The sequence below is a fragment of the Tenrec ecaudatus genome, chromosome 17 (genome assembly GCF_050624435.1).
Source record: "Tenrec ecaudatus isolate mTenEca1 chromosome 17, mTenEca1.hap1, whole genome shotgun sequence".
NCBI classification, from domain to species: domain Eukaryota; kingdom Metazoa; phylum Chordata; class Mammalia; order Afrosoricida; family Tenrecidae; genus Tenrec; species Tenrec ecaudatus.
Window position 1 is genome coordinate 77,959,519 of NC_134546.1, and position 17,794 is coordinate 77,977,312.

The 17,794-nt window shown below is 39.8% G+C and overlaps 1 pseudogene; it reads left to right on the forward strand.

The window, feature by feature from the left end:
* The first annotated feature begins 15,494 nt into the window (after positions 1-15,494).
* Positions 15,495-16,210, forward strand: LOC142430525 (peroxisomal coenzyme A diphosphatase NUDT7 pseudogene; annotated as a pseudogene).
* Positions 16,211-17,794: the final 1,584 nt, after the last annotated feature.

Below are 17,794 nucleotides of genomic sequence, written 5' to 3' on the forward strand. Positions count from 1 at the left end.
CAGAGATGCTCACAATGTCATTGAATCTACAAGATTTCACACTCATTGGCCTGTGATCTTCTTGCATTTGGCATCATTGCATGTGTTTCCCGAGTCTGAAGAGGACGTTATAGACAGGTATCTGACATATGGGCTAATGTTGAACTTATGTACTTATTCTGAACTGGGTTAAACCTCTCTCTTATACACATATGAGTGCCTATAAATTTGTTTCTTTAGACTACCTGGACGAAAACAGTAGGCTATTGCTTCATTCCTCCTAAGCAGGTGGAGGGTATAAAAGGCCCCCAAATGGATTTTTTTAAGCTATGTATTTAATTTTTTACAAAACAACCTTATCACCTTCAAAGTACTTGCCATTGCACTTAATATATTAGTCAAATCTGTGTTTCCATTTTTGGAAATACTTTTCAAATTTGTCCATTGGGATTTCTGATACACGTGCCTCATTTTTTTCTTCACCTCTTCTATGTCATCAAATCGCTGTCCTTTCATGTCCCTCTTTATTCATGGAAACAAAAAGAAGTCCTAAGGAGTCATGTCTGGTGAGTGCATGGGGCAAGAAAAGAATGCTGCTTTTGACAAAAGCTGTCACACTGAGATGGCTGCTTAAGCAGCCTGCCCCCCCCGTCAGCTACCAACAAGGCTTTTTTTTTCCCCTTGGGGTAACATGTTATGCAATCTTTTCAAAACCTCTAAATAGAAAGGGTAATTAAAGTCTGACATGTTAGAATGGACTCCAAATGCACTATCCGCCTCACAGTAAACAACAACAACAAATTTGATTTCACTTGATGAGCTTTCTTTGGTGTCTTCCACTGGTTCAATTGATGCTTGCTTTTAGGGTCGTAAGAATAGTACCATGGCTTTTCACCAGAAATAAGTTTGGGGAAAAAGTTGAGGTTGGTTTGGAGCTGTCATTTCAAATGACCTCATGTTTCCACTCAATACTTTGTATCTTGGTCAATCAGAAGCGGAGGCACAAACTTCACTGCGAGCCATCTCATTGCCAAATCTTCCATTAAGATTTGCTGAACTGAGTTTGAAGGAAGTCTATATGGTCTGTTGTTGGTATTTAAACAGAAATGCACAAATTTTGTCAACATTTTCATTCATTTGGAAAACTGATGGACATCTGGGACAAGATTTGTCATCAATCGATATTTCAACTTTTTTGAAAAGAGGAAACAGCTCATACATTTGCATTTTTCCATAGCACTGCCCTTGTAAGCTGTGTTCAACATTACAACAGTTTCTGAGGCATATATCCTGATCAGGAAACATAATGTCAAAGCCACACACTGGACTCTTAAATTGGCCATCACAAAAATCGAGGTTCAAGCAAAATTGCTTTCACAACAAAACTCACTGTGACCAGAAAGAATCTTCCCAGGAGACATCACTGGGTGAACTAACTCAATGCTTTCCTGATGGAAAAAAAATGCATACTACAAAAACTTTTCCCAGTGGAGGTTTTTCCCTTTCTTTTGGTTGTGTTTTGAGTTTTTTTGGGGAGGTACCCCCACAGACCCATTCTTCCAGCCCTATTTAGTCACGTCCATCATCCAGAAAAAAGAGAACTCCAACTCCTCTGACCTTGTTTACTAGTGGTCTGTCATCTTTAGATATTTAACCTAAATCATAAAAATTCAGGAGTCTCAGCCATACCAGATATCAAAACCATTCCACTAGTCTTAATATCAACCCTACTCTTACATGTTACAACATCATCACACTACCAGACACTGTCCCCAACTGCTCAAAAACTTCTGATCCACACACCCTTGGCTTCCCCAAGGACAAGGTTTAGACAGCAGATGTTGTTTTGCTGGCATTGTTGTTGCTCTGTGTTCTATCATTCCTATAATCCCTCCATATTTAAAACAAATTGTGCACTCTTCTTATAATTCATTCTTAATCAGGACTTCATTATGTACTGGTATACGTAAGAACTGGGGTGGGGGGGGTAAACAGGGAAATGTTACTTTAGTTTTTTGCTTTCACTTAAATTTGTTTTCCAGTTTTTGAACCCATCATCAATCCAGAAGTTAGCACCTACATCAGAGACAATGCTCCTGGGCAAAACTTAGAGCCCAAGCAAACATATATAAAGAGCTCTCATGGTTCTTACTCTAGTATCATTTTTTAAAACTTTACTTTTACCCTTTCCTTCTTTAATATTTAAAGGTTGATTTCTTATCCCTTTTAACCTACCTATCTTTTATTTGTCCCTTTCTTTTATTCTCTTCAAACATTTTCTTTGCATTTCATTCCAATGAATATAAAATATAACACTGTTCTTACAATTTATTATCTTTTCCACTGATCTATTAGCATTATCCATTTTCTGGTCATAGCAACAAGTACATTTGGGAGACTTAATTTCCTTTCATTTAACCTACAAAATAACAGTACATGATCTCTCACTTTTTTTGCTTACTTTTTCTTTACTTCTCCCTCCTCCAACACTTTGTCTTCTACTTTTTAATCTACCCCAATAAAACTTAATCTAACACTCTCCCTCATAGAGTTCATACTGTCCACTGCCCCTCTACTGTACTATCTAACAGAGTTAAGCACTCCCACATAACATTACTTCCCTGTCAACCCTAATAGTTACTCCAAGAAGTCAAAGAATCAAGAAGAGATTTCTGTGTGTGTGCGCGTGTGCACACACACACACACACACACACACATGAAAGAGAAACAAACAAGCCAAAAGAATTACAATCAGGCGAAACCCCAAATGGAAAACTACCAAGCACAATGTATTCACTATGTCTAATACCAATTGGTAAGGGAAGAAAATGTAAGTGAACATAGCAAAAAAAAATAATATACAATGGGTCAAAATTAGCATAACTTCAGATTTCTCAATGGAAACTATGCAAGCAAGAAGAAAATAGAATGAATTACACAGAGCACTGGAAGAAAAAACTGTGAACTTACAATATTTTACCCAGAAAAAATATCACTCAAAGATGATGGAGAAATAAAAGCATTGTAAGGGAAGAAGAAATTCAAAAATTCACATATAAATTGCGATAAGAGTTGTATGAATCCCTAATAAAATTATTTGAAAAAGAATTTAAAAGAATTCACAAGAACAAGACCACCACTCTGTTAAAAAACAAAAACAAAAACCCAAAATCCAGTATAATACTATGGCTATCAATAACACCATCACATTTATTTGAAACCAACATACAAGACAATTCCTAACAAAAATAAACACACCCAGAGCAACACTGAAAGCAATAAATTAATATAAGAAAACAATGAAACTACGAAAATACACATTAAAAACTCACACAAAACATTAACAAATGTAAAGAAAAATGTCGGTAACAAATATATACATGTCAAGAATCTCACTGTAGGGGAGGGAGGGGGAAAAAAAAGAGGACCTGATGCAAAGGGCTTAAGTGGAGAGCGAATGCTTTGAGAATGATTGGGGCAGGGAATGTATGGATGTGCTTTATACAATTGATATATGTATATGTATGGATTGTAATAAGACTTGTGTGAGTACCTATAAAATGTAAAAAAAGAAAAAAATGTTAAAAAAAAGAGAAAATGATTAGGGCAAATAATGTACAGATGTGCTTTATACAATTGATGTATGTATATGTATGGATTGTGATAAGAATTGTATGAGCCCCTAATAAAATGTTTATTTAAAAAAAGAATCTCACTGTATGTCAATGGACTAAATTCACCCATAAATGCATGTAACCCCAAAGCTATCCACATCATCAATGAGAAAGCTGGAACAAACATAAGTACTCTATTGCAGCTCATGCAGAGACCACTAAGTACAATGAAAGAGGAACACACAGAGGAAGAAGACAAGATAGATGACTAGAACATGCTAGAATTACAACACTTATGACTAGTGAAATATTTTATCAGCAGATTAAAATGAGCGCACACAAACTGGCATGGGGGTAGGGGATTACCAACATCATATCACACAAAGATCTAATCTTCAAAATGTACAGAACTCTACAACAGCTCAATACGAAAATAACAAACTAACTAAGAAGTGGGGGAAAGACATAAGCAGACATTTCTCCAAAATGAAGTACAGATGCTAACAAACACAAAAAATGGTTGTGATAACTAGTCATCAGGAAGATGCAAATTAAAACCTCAACAAGATACCACTTTATACCCATAATAATATCCCAATTAAAAAACAACAAAACAAAACCCACAGGAAACAACAAATGCTGGAGAAGATGTATAGAGGTTGGAACTAAGATTCACCATAGTATACTAGTAAATAAAGCACTATGGAAAATGATATGGCAGTACATACACAACTGGGAACGGAAATTCCATATGCCCCATCAATACTACTATTAAGTATATACCCCAACGAAATGAGATACAATATGCGTAATTGTATGCTCTCCCATATTCAAAGCAGCACAATTCACAATAGCAAAAACTGGAAGCAGACAAATATCCCATAGTGGAAACATGAATTAAGAAACTATGGTGTGTACACATAACGGAATACAAAGCATTCCTAAAAACAACAACAAAAATCAAAATATTGCAAGGACAAGGAAGGATCTGGAAACAATTATGCTGAGTGGGGTTAATCAATCACAAAAGAACAAATGTTGTATGAACCCAGTAATATAAGGAGAAACCCCAATTCAAAATATCTTAGAGATCAATTCCTAAACTTAGTGAAGAAAGTTACCTACCAGCCATGTGTGCACTTCATCAAGAATCACCTCAAACAGGAGATCTCACATCGTCTGGGTAACTCTGTCAAGAAGGGGAGAAAGGGGAAAGACCATATAGTTGATGCTATACAACAGTGAGAGAAGGCTCTGACAAATGAACAGGCCCCCCACAGGAATGAAGGGAGAACCTTACCGGAACATCAAAGTAAGACCAGAGGAAGAGGGCAACTACATTTGAAGGAGGGGTTGATATTTTTGTTGCTGGGTATCGTTGGTAAATGAGGAGGAGCAACCTCACTTCGTGAAGGATGCTAAACAATAATTGTTGGGAACCTAAGTGGTCAATAAACCTGATTTTATGTTCCAGGGTTGACACTAATAATGTTTCTACCCAACCCTGGATCGACTATGCTATGGAGTAAACACTATGATGACTGCAGATGTTGGCCTGTAAGGGCCACACCAGGAGGACTCAGAGTAGGAGCCCTCCTGAATGCACTGAGCCAAATCCCCAATCTTCCTGTACCATTGACTAAGGATTGAACTATTTTTATGGCAGAGGAGGCAAAGTGTGTCCACCCAAAAACTGTGGAAATGGTGGTCATTGGACCTTGGGTGGCACCCATTCTTAGTGGGTGTGCAATGAAGTGGCACCGAGAACCACCAAATATTTAATACCTCAATGTGTTGCTTACAATATGACCAGTTTTAATCTGATAGGCAAGTACCTGCACTTGTAACGATTGATAAAAGTAAATTTCCCCTAACACCAAGAACCATGCTCAGTGTAAGTAGAGCTCATTCAATTAAGAAATCTATCTGTACAAAGCAACAACTCGTGGATTACAACTCAAAGTTATATACTTGCATAAACCCCTCATATCAACAGTATCTTAAATTCTATGTCATTGGATAAATTATTGATGCTATCAATGCAATCACATCTGAGGGGGCTTTGTTTTACGCCGTTTTGTTGTTGCTGTTGTTGTTGTTGGTGGTGGTCTTTGTTTTTGTCATGACCACCAAAGTAAACCAGAGAAGATGGATTATAGGCTCCCACTTAACTCTATTCCCAATCCAAGAACAGTTAGTTCTGATAACAGGGCCTGCTCAATACTGACCTTAATGAAACAAACACTGAAGGTAAGGGAGCTACAGCACAGTGTGGTGAAGAAAGCACATGGCACCCAGGTATCAATTGGAATAGTGTCTGCGGTCTTAAAGGCTTGTATTCAAACAATCATTAATCTAAGTGAGGTGTCAACTAAGTCCACATGGATGAAGCACATGTGTGATGCAAAGATAACAAAATCCAAATATGATAAAGAAAAAAATAGCAAAGTTTAATTGTGAAAAACAAAAATTTAAAAAAAATTTATAGGAAAGTATGTAGGACAGTGGGGATCAAAAATCCATCTGAAAACCATCTAGTGAGAGTAATCCTCTGGCGTATCCTCTTTAAACACAGGAAAGGGACTAGAACAGCTTTACTATCAGCCAGAGATCATTGTAATCTTGATTATGGTAAAGCAAACCATAGTATGATACTTGTTCAGTTAACTTCTCTCTTGACTCAACATGAATTTGTTGTAGATTCAAGTATTCCTCACTTTTTCCACTACAGTAATTTCTTCTCTGGCTTTTAAGATTTTTTTTTTTGCTTTTAAGATATTGTTGGTGGTATTTTCTTTCTTATTATTTATTTTTATTACCCCCTTATTCTTTATTTTTATCTTTATTTTCTTATTATTTTCTTCTTGCCGGTTTGTTTTGGTTTCTGTTGGGTTTCCCAGATTGTGAAGCACAGGAGTAGATGCATAGAGACAATGAGTAATGCAATGGTTTAGTGGGGATGTGTGAAGGGGAGGCGGGGACAGTGAGGGAATTGGGGGAGCATACAGTAAGTGCAGGAGGGGGGAAGAACTAGCAATGATTGTGATGATGTCTATGCAACTCATTTTAAAAGCAATTTAACTCTACATAGAAGCGTGTGATATTTGAATACTGTATGAAGTGTACTGCTACTAAAACAAACAGAAAGAAACCAAACTTGACCAATGATTACCGTGGTTGAAGGAGAAAGCACTGTTGCTTAGGGATCATTGAGTTTATGTTAATGGTGGTGGATTAATTTGGAAAAGGATATCAATAATCGTTGTACAACATGAAACGTTTAATTAATGGCACTGAATTATACATGTAGAAGTTGTGTAATTGGAGAATGTTTTGTTGTGTATATTTTGCTACAATTACAAAACTTAATTTCATGAATAATAATGGGTACAAGGAAGAAGAAAATGTTCTAAAATTGAAAGTCGTGATAACTTCACAACTCTTCTTGACATGGTTGAATTATTGAATTGTATGACATGTGGATGACATACTAATAAAACTGTTAAAATATTTATCCTTATCAATATCTGTCATATCTCTCTATCTATGATCATCTATCTATCACTATCAGTATGGTAGTTACATAATTTCATGTCAGACTGAAAATATATAATATAGTGAAATCTAGCCTGTCACTTAGGTCACAGACTGATGGTACCTCTTTGTGGGCATGGTTTTCTCATAAGGAGGAACATTTGAACCCCACCCAACCCTCAGCTCTGTGTCTTCATCATTATGCTGTAGAGACATTGGATTCACAAGAGTTTGTGCCTATGATCATGTGATATTCCTGCATTTGGCATCATTGCATTTGGCAGTATGAGTCTAAAGAGGAACTATGGAGTAGTATCGGGCTCATGGACTTGAGTTGCACTGGGCTGGGATGTTTTTGTCAATATGTAATTACTTCTTCATATAAAGCTATTTCTTACACATATTTGAGTGACTGGTTTAATTCTCTAGACAACCACGCCTAATACAAGCAATCTCTCTGTCTCTCAATCTGTCAATCTATCTATCTATCACGTATGCCTTAACAGAGAAAAACAAGTGTGCACCATAATGTTATAGATTAGGGGAATCAAGAACATTACAAAGATTATAAATGATAGGTAATCATCACAGCAACCAAATAGCCTCAACATTAAAAATAGTACCTAAAACCAATTAGTCCAATTAGTCTCCTGTCACTTTTATTTATTGAGTTTAAGGACTTGGTTCATACTTTGTATATAAGGCCATTATCACGGTAGGTTTCTACAAACATACCTTTCCATGATTTTTGCTTTATATTTCTTAGAAGTGTCTTTCATAGAGCCCATAATCCAATGTCATTGAGTCTATTCTGACTCATAGCCATGCTCTACAAGGTTTGGTGACTGTAAATCTTGGTGGGAAGAGAACAGAAAAACTGGATTAATTCACACGGACAGTTTTTCAGTTAGCAGTCCAATTAATATGACACACAGATGAGACCAATATGCTGACTGAAAGTGAAGAGATATTGAGCACTTACTAATGGATACAAATGATTACAGCCTTCAGTGTGGTTTATATTTCATTATAAAGAAACCTTTATTCCTCTCAAGTGGTTCAATAAAAAATATCATGAAAGGTTACCCTTACATATTATTTCTTCAAGAGGTGGTAAAGAGTGAAGTCAAGGAATTCATTTCACATAAGTAAATATCAAAACAAGAAGCAGCCAATAATTACAAGGTAAAATGAATTTCTAAAAAAATCCTCTTTAAAGATAGTGACTGGAGTCTTAAAGGCTTGAAGATAAACAAGCGGCCATCTAACTCAGAAGCAACAAAGTCCACATGGAAGAACATACCAGCCTGTGTGATCGAGTGGTCCCGAAGGGATCAGTTATCAGGCATCAAAGAACAAAAAATCTATCATTGGATGCTTCCTCCCCCCAACTACCATGATCCGAATTCTACCTTTCAGGGCTGGATAGGGAAGAGGTTGTACACTGGTACGTATGAGGGTTGGAGGCACAGGGAATCCAGAGTGGATGATACCTTCAGGACCAAGGGTGTGAGGGGCGATGCTGGGAGAGTGGAGGGTGAGTGGGTTGGAAAAGGGGAACTGAATACAAGGATCCACATGTGACCTCCTCCCTGGGAGAGGGACGGCAGAGAAGGGGGAGAAGTGAGACTCCGGATAGGGCAAGATATGACAAAATAACGATGTATAAATTACCAAGGGCACATGAGGGTAAAGGGGAGTAGGGAGGAAGGGGGGGAAAAAAGAGGACCTGATGCAAAGGGCTTAAATGGAGAGCAAATGCTTTGAGAATGATTGGGGCAGAGAATGTATGGATGTGCTTTATACAATTGATGTATGTATATGTATGGATTGTGCTAAGAGTTTTTTGAGTCCCTAGTAAAATGTAACAAAAGAAAAGAGGAGGAAAAAAAGAAAACGATTAGGGCAAATAATGTACAGATGTGCTTTTTACAATTGATGTATTTATATGTATGGACTGTGATAAGAGTTGTATGAGCCCCTAATAAATTGTTTTAAAAAAATAAATAAAGAAAGAAAAATCCTCTTTAAATATTTTAATGTCATTGTTGGGACAACAGTATGGCATACCCCAGCCATGTCATTCTCTATCACCTAATATGGATAAGAAATCTTGAGAATGAATTTTAAAAGACCAATGAAAACTTATAATGTATATTTGAATGGTAGTATAGGCAAAGATTAGTGAATACACCATAGGTTTCAAGAAGTAACAAATCTGTTTTGTAATCCTAAGAATTTCCATAGCAGTAAAGGTGAAGATGATTTGTTTTGTTTACATATGTTTTACAGGAATAGGGTCCCCAGTTTTTTTTATATAGAATTTATAGACCTGCGGAGATAAAACTATCTGCTTATGACTCCCATGCTCACAGCCCAAGATGGTGAATTTAGGTCACATAGTTCAACAACTAATCATTTCCCTGATGTCAATAGTTCTATCATTTTAAGTAGATTATAAATGCATAGAGAGTATATATACACAGGCACGCACACTTAGCCTAATTCTTTAGAAATCTTCTGGTATGTGGCATTTCATAATAGTCCATCAGCTTCTATTGCAAGTTGGCGCTTCAGAGAACAGGAAGGCCAATTTGAGAAACGATTTAAACACCGAAATTTGTGCATGCAGTATAGTTTAAATGCAATATATATCATTTAAATTATGTATATAATTTAAACTAACTTTCATTTTGTTCCTTGGATTTCTCAAGGCGTACAGCAGCTACAGTGGGAGGATACTCAGGAGAAACAGCGGTGGTTCAGGTGAGCTGGAACAAGATTTTGGCTTTAGCTACAGCTTAGCTCTCATCCTACAGCCTCAAGTAGCAAGAGAGGTGAATGTATGAGAGTACCATCATCACTCACCCATTAGATTCTCAAGGAGAAACTGCATGTGGACAGGGATGAGACAGACCTTCTTCTTCACATGATGTCTTAATCACAGTCATGAAAAAACCAAGTAGTTGTAATTTTATGCTCTAAAGAATTATGCATGATTTTTCTACAATAGTAGAAAAGTGGAATAAATATGATTGCCCTTTCATTGGGCCCATATTACTCTACAAATTCCAAATTGGAAAGTATTAAGAGCAACTGGATTAAATGAGTGACCAAATATCACCCTGTGGCTTGGGGCAGTGGGAAAGAAATCCATGCCATTGAGAGTAAAGCTCAAGGTGTTGATTTCCATAGTGCAGGGAGAACTTTACAGTTTATTAAGAATATTTGTAGCCCCAGAGGAATTTATTTCAGTGGAGAGCAATGAAGTTGCAGCTCAGGGAGAAGGACATGTCTGAGCAGAGAACACAGGAGCAAATGAAAGGGGAGGAAGAGAGATAGTGGAGCACATCCTGGCCCACCAGGACTGGAGGACAATATTCCCGCTCAGAGCAGTCAATCCCTAGAGAAGACCATATGTCTGGCCCCCTATGAGACACGACATCCTGCACTGACTCATAGCCCTACAAAGGACAACACTGGAGACACCATGTGGGAATTTCACCCGATCTGATTCCCCAACAAACGGAGGCAAAACACTAAGGGCGTGCAACAGAACAGCAAGGGGAACAGAGAAACAAAGTGCCCAGGGAATACCAAAAACAAACTTTGGGGCCAGGGCTTGGCACCCCATCAGACTTGACCAGAACACATTCCTAAAGGACAACAAACACTACTTGAACAAACCACAGGCTTTCCCTTGTTGTTGTTGTTTTGTCATTGGCTTTTTGATGTTGTTTTGTTTTGTTGCTTTGTTTTGCTCTGTCTTGTTTTTGTGCATGTTATTATGTCCACAGGTCTGTCTAAATAAGATAGGCTGGATGAACTATCTGGTGGAGAAAACAATGAGGCTGACAGTTCCGGGGGGGACATGGAAGACAGGGAGGTGGGGGGGGTAAAGGTAGTGGGGTTAACAAATCCAGGTTCAAGAGAACAACAAAGTAATCCAAATTGGTGGCTAGGAGGGTGTTGGAGGCCTGGTAAGGCATGGTTAAAGGTAATGAGGCTGATAGGAATTATTGAAACCCAAATGAAGGCTGAGCATGATAGTGGGAAAGGAAGAAAGTCAAAGAAAATAGAGGAAAGAGCTAGAAGGCAAAGGGCATTTCTAGAGGTCTAAATAAAGGCACATATATATGTAAATATATTTTATATGAGGATAGGGAAATAGATCTATGTGCATACATTTATAGGTTTAGTATTAAGGTAGCAGATTGACATTGGGCCTCCACTCAAGTACTTCCTCAATGGAAGAATACTATGTTCGGTTAAACTGGCATTCTGTGATGCTCACTTCTTGACATGACCACTGAAGACAAAGCAGGTGAATAAGCAGCAAATATGGTGAAGAAATTTGATAGAGCCCGACTATCAAAAGATATAGCATCCACGGTCTTAAAGACTTGAAGGTAAACAATCAGCCATTAAACTCAGAAGTAACAAAGCCCAATGTGAGAAGCATCCCAACCTATGTGATCATGAAGTGCTGAAGGAATCAGTTATGAGACATCAAAGAACAAAAAAATCATACCATTATGTGCTTACCTTCCCAGTATGATCAGTGAAGACAAATGGGTGCATAAGCAAAAGTGGTGAAGAAAGATGATGGTGCCCATCTATCACAAGATACAGCATCTAGGCTCTTGAAGGCTTGAAAGTAAACAAGCTGCCATCTAGCTCAGAAGCAACAAAGCCCACAGCCTGAAGCACACAATCCTGTGTTATTACTAGGTGTTGAAGGGATCAGTTATCAGGCATCATCAGAACAAAAAATCATATCATTATGAATGAGGGGGAGTGCGGAGTGGAGACCCAAAGCCTATCTGTAGGCAATTGGACATCCCCTTATGGAATGGTCGTAGGGAGGAGATGAGCCAGTCTGGGTGCAGTGTAGTAACGATGAAACATACAACTTTTCTCTAGTTCCTAAATGCTTCCTTCCCCTACTCCCCCACCCCCACTATCATGATTCCAATTCTACCTTACAAATCTGGCTAGACCAGAAGATATACACTGGTAAAGATATGAATTAGAAACACAGGGAATCCAGGACAGATGATCCCTTCAGGACTAGTGTTTAGAGTAGCAATACTGGGAGAGTGGAAGGAAAGTGGGATAGAAAGGAATACAAGGATCTACGTGTCACCTCCTTCCTGGTGACTGACAACACTAAAGTAGGGGAAAGGAGACATCGGACAGTGTACGATATGACTAAATAATTATAATTTACAAATTATTAAGGGTTCATGAGAGAGGGGGAGGAATAAAATGAGGAGCTGATACCAAGAGCTCAAACAAAAAACAATTGTTTTGAGAATGATAATGGCAACAAATGTACAAATGTGATCAACACAATGAATGGATGTATGGATTGCTATAAGAGTTGTATTAGCCACCAATAAAATGATTAAAATAAATTCATTAATGTAATTGAGAAAAAAAGAGTATTTGTAGAATGCTTATAAGAGCATTCGATTCAGAGGCATCCTGTCACTAGATTTACACTTCAGATTTCATGATCTCTGTCATGAACTTATCTGACACAGTCATGATCATCTAATTTAGAGATGAAGGTGACCTGGACTAGTAGGCAGATACACATAGTCTGGGATTCAAGGTGGCCAGATATCCCCCAGCAGCAGATGGCATAAGAATGCACTTTGCTGGAAAGACCAGTATCAAGTGATGCCATTCCAGCCTACGTGTGAAAAAAGAACCAAGCCCGCAATGTCTAAATGACACACACAAATATGACTGTGTTTAAATATCTGGATATTGATAAAATGTATGGCTCTTTCTGTCAAAGCAGTTACTTATTCCCCTCAACAGCATCTGGCTCAGAGAAGTCCAGGTGAACTTGGCTTAAATTTTGTTAGTTGTGATATAATATAGTGGTTATAACCAAGCAGAAAATGAGTGAGGGAGACCAATTTAACCCTGGACCATTTTTGAGACCTAGGATATGAAAAAGAGTAATGAAAAGGGAACCGCTGTTTGAAATTAGCTTTAAAACGCTTGTTTTGAGTTGCTACTTCTTAATTGTCAATAATATAAACAATTTTCCATTAAGCTCAATCTGTGAGTTTGGGTAAACAGCAATTAGAGTGCTGTGTCCAGAGCATAAATGGAGAGACTGAATTTGGGGATGCTGACATATCAGATGTGCCAGCGTCACTTGGGTAAAGGGCATTTAAAACAGTGTCCATGGTCATTCTCCAAATGCTGAGGCCCTGTTGCCTGGAGGAAGCACAGGCCTACATTTGAATCCAGAGTCTCTATTCAGTATTCAGTAGGTGTTCTCCATTGAAGATGTGACTCACTGCTTTGGGTCCTCATTCCTACTCTGCCCCTTCTGAGAGAGATGCTGGCCGCAGTGCCCACCTCCTATGAAGGCATGAAAGGGCTGGGACCACACAGGGTGCAGAGGGAGATCCCAGCTGGAACACCTGCCTCCTATTCTGGCTACAAGGGCTGGGCGGGCAGGCTTAAAAGCAGGGCACCCCAATGCTGAGAGTGGACAGATGGCTCTTGTGGGGACCCCAAAGCCTTGTCCTAGGCTCCCTAGGAGGAGGGAACAGTGGTTTTTTGAGCTACAGTCACTGTGAACAGCACAGGATCCACAGCAATGTGGAGCTAGCCTGAAAGGGCAGCAGTGGCTCCAACAGGACACAGAGGGCAATGGCGCCCGCCCTCCACACTGGGAGGAGAGCGCCAGAGCAGGCAGGCTCAGAGTTCCCAGCTGCTGGCACTGCAAACCCCACAGTGCACAGGGGTGGACAAAGTTGTCTCCGGTGGGAACACAAGGCCATGTAGCTACCTTTCTAAATAGGCAGGAGCAGTCACTGTTTGGCCGGCACTGTGAAGAGTTCAGGATCCGGGCTCAGAGGAACACGCCTTGATTGGCAGGTTTCGCACTCCCAGCGGTTGGTACTGGATACCCTATGGTGCACCAGGGCAGAAAGGGCTGGCTCTGGCACAGGGTCCGGGCTATGGTGGCAGCCCACTGTACTGGGAGGAATGCGCTGAGGTGAGGCAGGCTTAGTGCTCCAGGACACAGGCACAAGGTTCTGCAGTGCTGGGAGGCAGCCTGCAGTGGCTCCCCTGGAAAAGCAGTGCAGTAGGCAGAAGTGAGATTGCCTCCAGCCGTGGGCTCATACCTGTGTGAAGTGCTTCCCAAGCAGGGAGTGGAGAGACAGTTAGGCTGATGGGAGGGCAAATGGGGTGCTGGTGGAGAGGTTTGAGGCAGCAATGGGATGAATCATCCACTGCGGAGGTTGCCCAGGCAGCCACTGGAAGAATGCAGGTGACTTAAGGGCCCTGGGTGAATGGAGGGAGGGACCCCAGCTCAAGGGCAGATCGCTGCCACATGGGGAGAGGGAAACTGTGGGCAAGGCAAACTTCTCTCCTAGTGGGGTCCCATGAGTAGGCAGCTGCTGTAGGGGTTCCCGCCACAGCTGCGTGTCTCTGCAGAGCAGCCAAGCTACTCTAGGTGTGGAGTCCAGGTGTGGGGGTGGAGTGAGGCTACAGCTGGTCTCTGCCAAGGTGGAGGAGGCCTGATGACCTGAGATGTCCCAAGAATGGAATCCTGACTCACCGAGGCCCTGGCTCAGAACAAATGCATGGGTTGGGGGTACACATCTGTACCAGGGGGATCTTTCACTCACCAGACACTTTCCACTCAGGTACCTGGAAAACAAACCCACCTTTTTCAAATGAGCCCTTAGAGTGTGTGGCTCACCTGGTCTGCTATCATCCCTCTCCTAATCATGTACATTTAAGAAGCAGAAATGAGCTGAAGTTCACAGCATGAAAACAAAAAGCAAAGCATTAAACAAAGGCAACAGGTAACTGTGGAACCAGAAATACGTTGTCACGTTTGGTTCTTTCAATATTTTGGCAATGCTCCAAAAGTAATTGGCAAGTAAATTCAACCTTAAGATTAAAAGGAACAGTATCACATGTACCATAACTTGTAATACGAAAATCAAATTTAAAAAGAAGTGGACACAAGGCAGATATAACATTAATAATTTGATGGATTTTCTTTTTCTTTAATCCTTCATGAACATAGGTTTATTAACCCTACAAGTAACAAATAATCAAGGGCAGGCATGCAGAATTGTCTTCCTACTTAAATGATACTTTTTCTAACAAATGTATCAAATGCAGTTTCTTCCATAACAGCGGAATGTGTGCAATGCTTTCTTGACACAGTGGGCCTGGATGACTGTTCTGCACTCTCCCGCAGCATTTCTCTTACTACTCTGAGAGAACAAAATAGGTTTTACCAACAATGTGCCCGAGACAGATAAAAAGAAAGTCTAGCGGAGGGTGACTTCAGTCAGGAAGCCAACTTGGTGGGGACTCATGTCTCCAGCCTATCCTCCCCCGGAGCCAGTCAGATCCCGCTTGATAGATGAGGCCAAGTCCCGCTTACGGAAGTTTGACATCGACAACAAATATCCTCACCTGCTGCCGAACAAATGCTCCAAACTTATCCATCTGTTGGTGAAAGATGGAAAATTCCATCTGCTACTCACCCTCCGGTCAGAGAAGCTGAGAAGTTCCCCTGGAGAAGCTTGATTCCCAGGAGGAAAGCAGGAGCCAGACTATGTGGATAACACTGCCACCGCTAAGCGGGAGGCGGAGGAGGAAGTGGGGCTGCGTCCTCATCAAGTGGAGGCGGTCAGCTGCCTGGTGTGGACCATTGTTAATGAAAACATGCTGCTCTTCCCAGTGGTGGGAATCATAGGTGAAGACTTCCAGGACCAGCCGAACCCTGATGAAGTGAAGGATGTGTTCCTGGTGCCTCTGGCCTATTTCCTGCACCCCTGTGTCTACCACCAGGCTTACGTGACCTTCATTGAAGTCGACATTTCGCTCACTTCTTCGAGTACACCAGCCCTGACAATGGCATGACTTACTACATCAAGGGAATCACTGCACATTAGGCCGTGTTCGCAGCTTTAATTATTTTAGATGAAAGACCCACCTTCAAGGTCGACTATGATCTTGACCATCTCCTGTCGTCTTTTGGAGAGTCTTTCATGAAACTCCAAAATCTCATCCTATGCAAGTTGTGAAGTATGGGGCTCACATCCAAGTAACAATCCAAGAGGATGTGTGTGTGCGTGAGAGAGAGAGAAAGAGAGAGAGAGAGAGAGAGAGAGAGAGAGAGAGAGAGAGAGAGAGAGAGAGAGAGAGAGAGAGAGAAAACGAACTTGTCCACAGGAGAACAATCTTACCAGGTCTGAACAGGTGTGGGTCTTTTTCTTGCAATATGAATGCTCAAAACCTGGCCTCTTTTCCCATTTGCCCTCCATCAGCTAAAAGAACAAAGGTGCTTTAAAAAGTGGAAAATGTATTTAGAGTGTTCCATCATTGCACTCACAGCATAATATTGTCTTATACATGTCAGAAATAGTATAGGGTGTGTGAAATAAATTGGCACTAAATAAATTGATTTGTTGAATAAAAAAGAATAGAAAGTCTAGTGAACATTTTCCTGACACTGATTAAATACTTTGATTATCAAGATCTCTGAATTATTTGCAGGCATGAGTTATTTGCAAAACAACCTTTTCCCTGAAATGTTTAGTTAACACAGTAAGGCCCTGTGACATAGATGGTACATATTGTGCCGCGGACTGCAACATCAGCAGTTTGATATCAACCCAGCTTAGCAGGAGAAAGATGAGGCTTTGAATATCTTTTAATCATCGAGACTCTTCTTCTGGCGCTATATTAGATAACACTCTATTATGATTCAAGTTTGTCAGTTTATATTCCGGAACTGAATTTTAAAGTTCCACAGATACCTGTTCACCAAGGGGTAATACTGGTAGTAATTGAAATACTTGTTGGGTAGACTGTAATACATAAAACTTTGTGATCATGGGAAACCTACAATATAACTGTCCCAGAGAGAAAATTAACTGAATTGTCATATTTAACGAGGTATTCCCCCTATCCCTTTGCCCATTGACAGGGCAACAACAGGGTATATTTGGCAAATAAGGAATTAATTTGGAATAATGAAGCTTTTCTTAGCAACTATAGCTAAGTTTGTGAAGGTCTCCACCATCACATCTCTGTAGAGTTGCTTCTGAGAATCATCCAGCAATGCCCATTCTTCTGGGTTAAAATCCACAGCCATATTCTCAACAGTCATTGAATCCTAAATTAACCCATAGGATCTCCTTCATTTGAGGAATAAGTAGTCAAATATGTGTGAACAGAAAAATGAGGCATATAGTCCTGAGAAATTTTCTTTATATTGTGATTTGATACATGGTTATGGGTTTTATAAGGTCTACCTTAGGGTTTGCCTATTATTCTAACTCCCTAGCCATATATATTCACTTCTCCAAAAGTTTCATCTCATCCCATAGACTTATCAATATGAAGAACCTTCAATATTTTTGTGAAAAACATACATTACCTTTATTTCCTTTTTTTCCTACACACTGTGTAAAGTCTCATGTTTTTAAAATAGTAAGCTTATCATTGCCACATGGACTTCTCAAATCCAGGCTACAACATAACTTTAAGGGTTTATAAAATTTCAGCAATTCTCCACTATAAACAACATATTCCATAACATCTCTCTCTTTCTATTTCTCTCCTTATCTCTCTCTGTGGTATGTAGGTATGTGAGAGATGGGTAG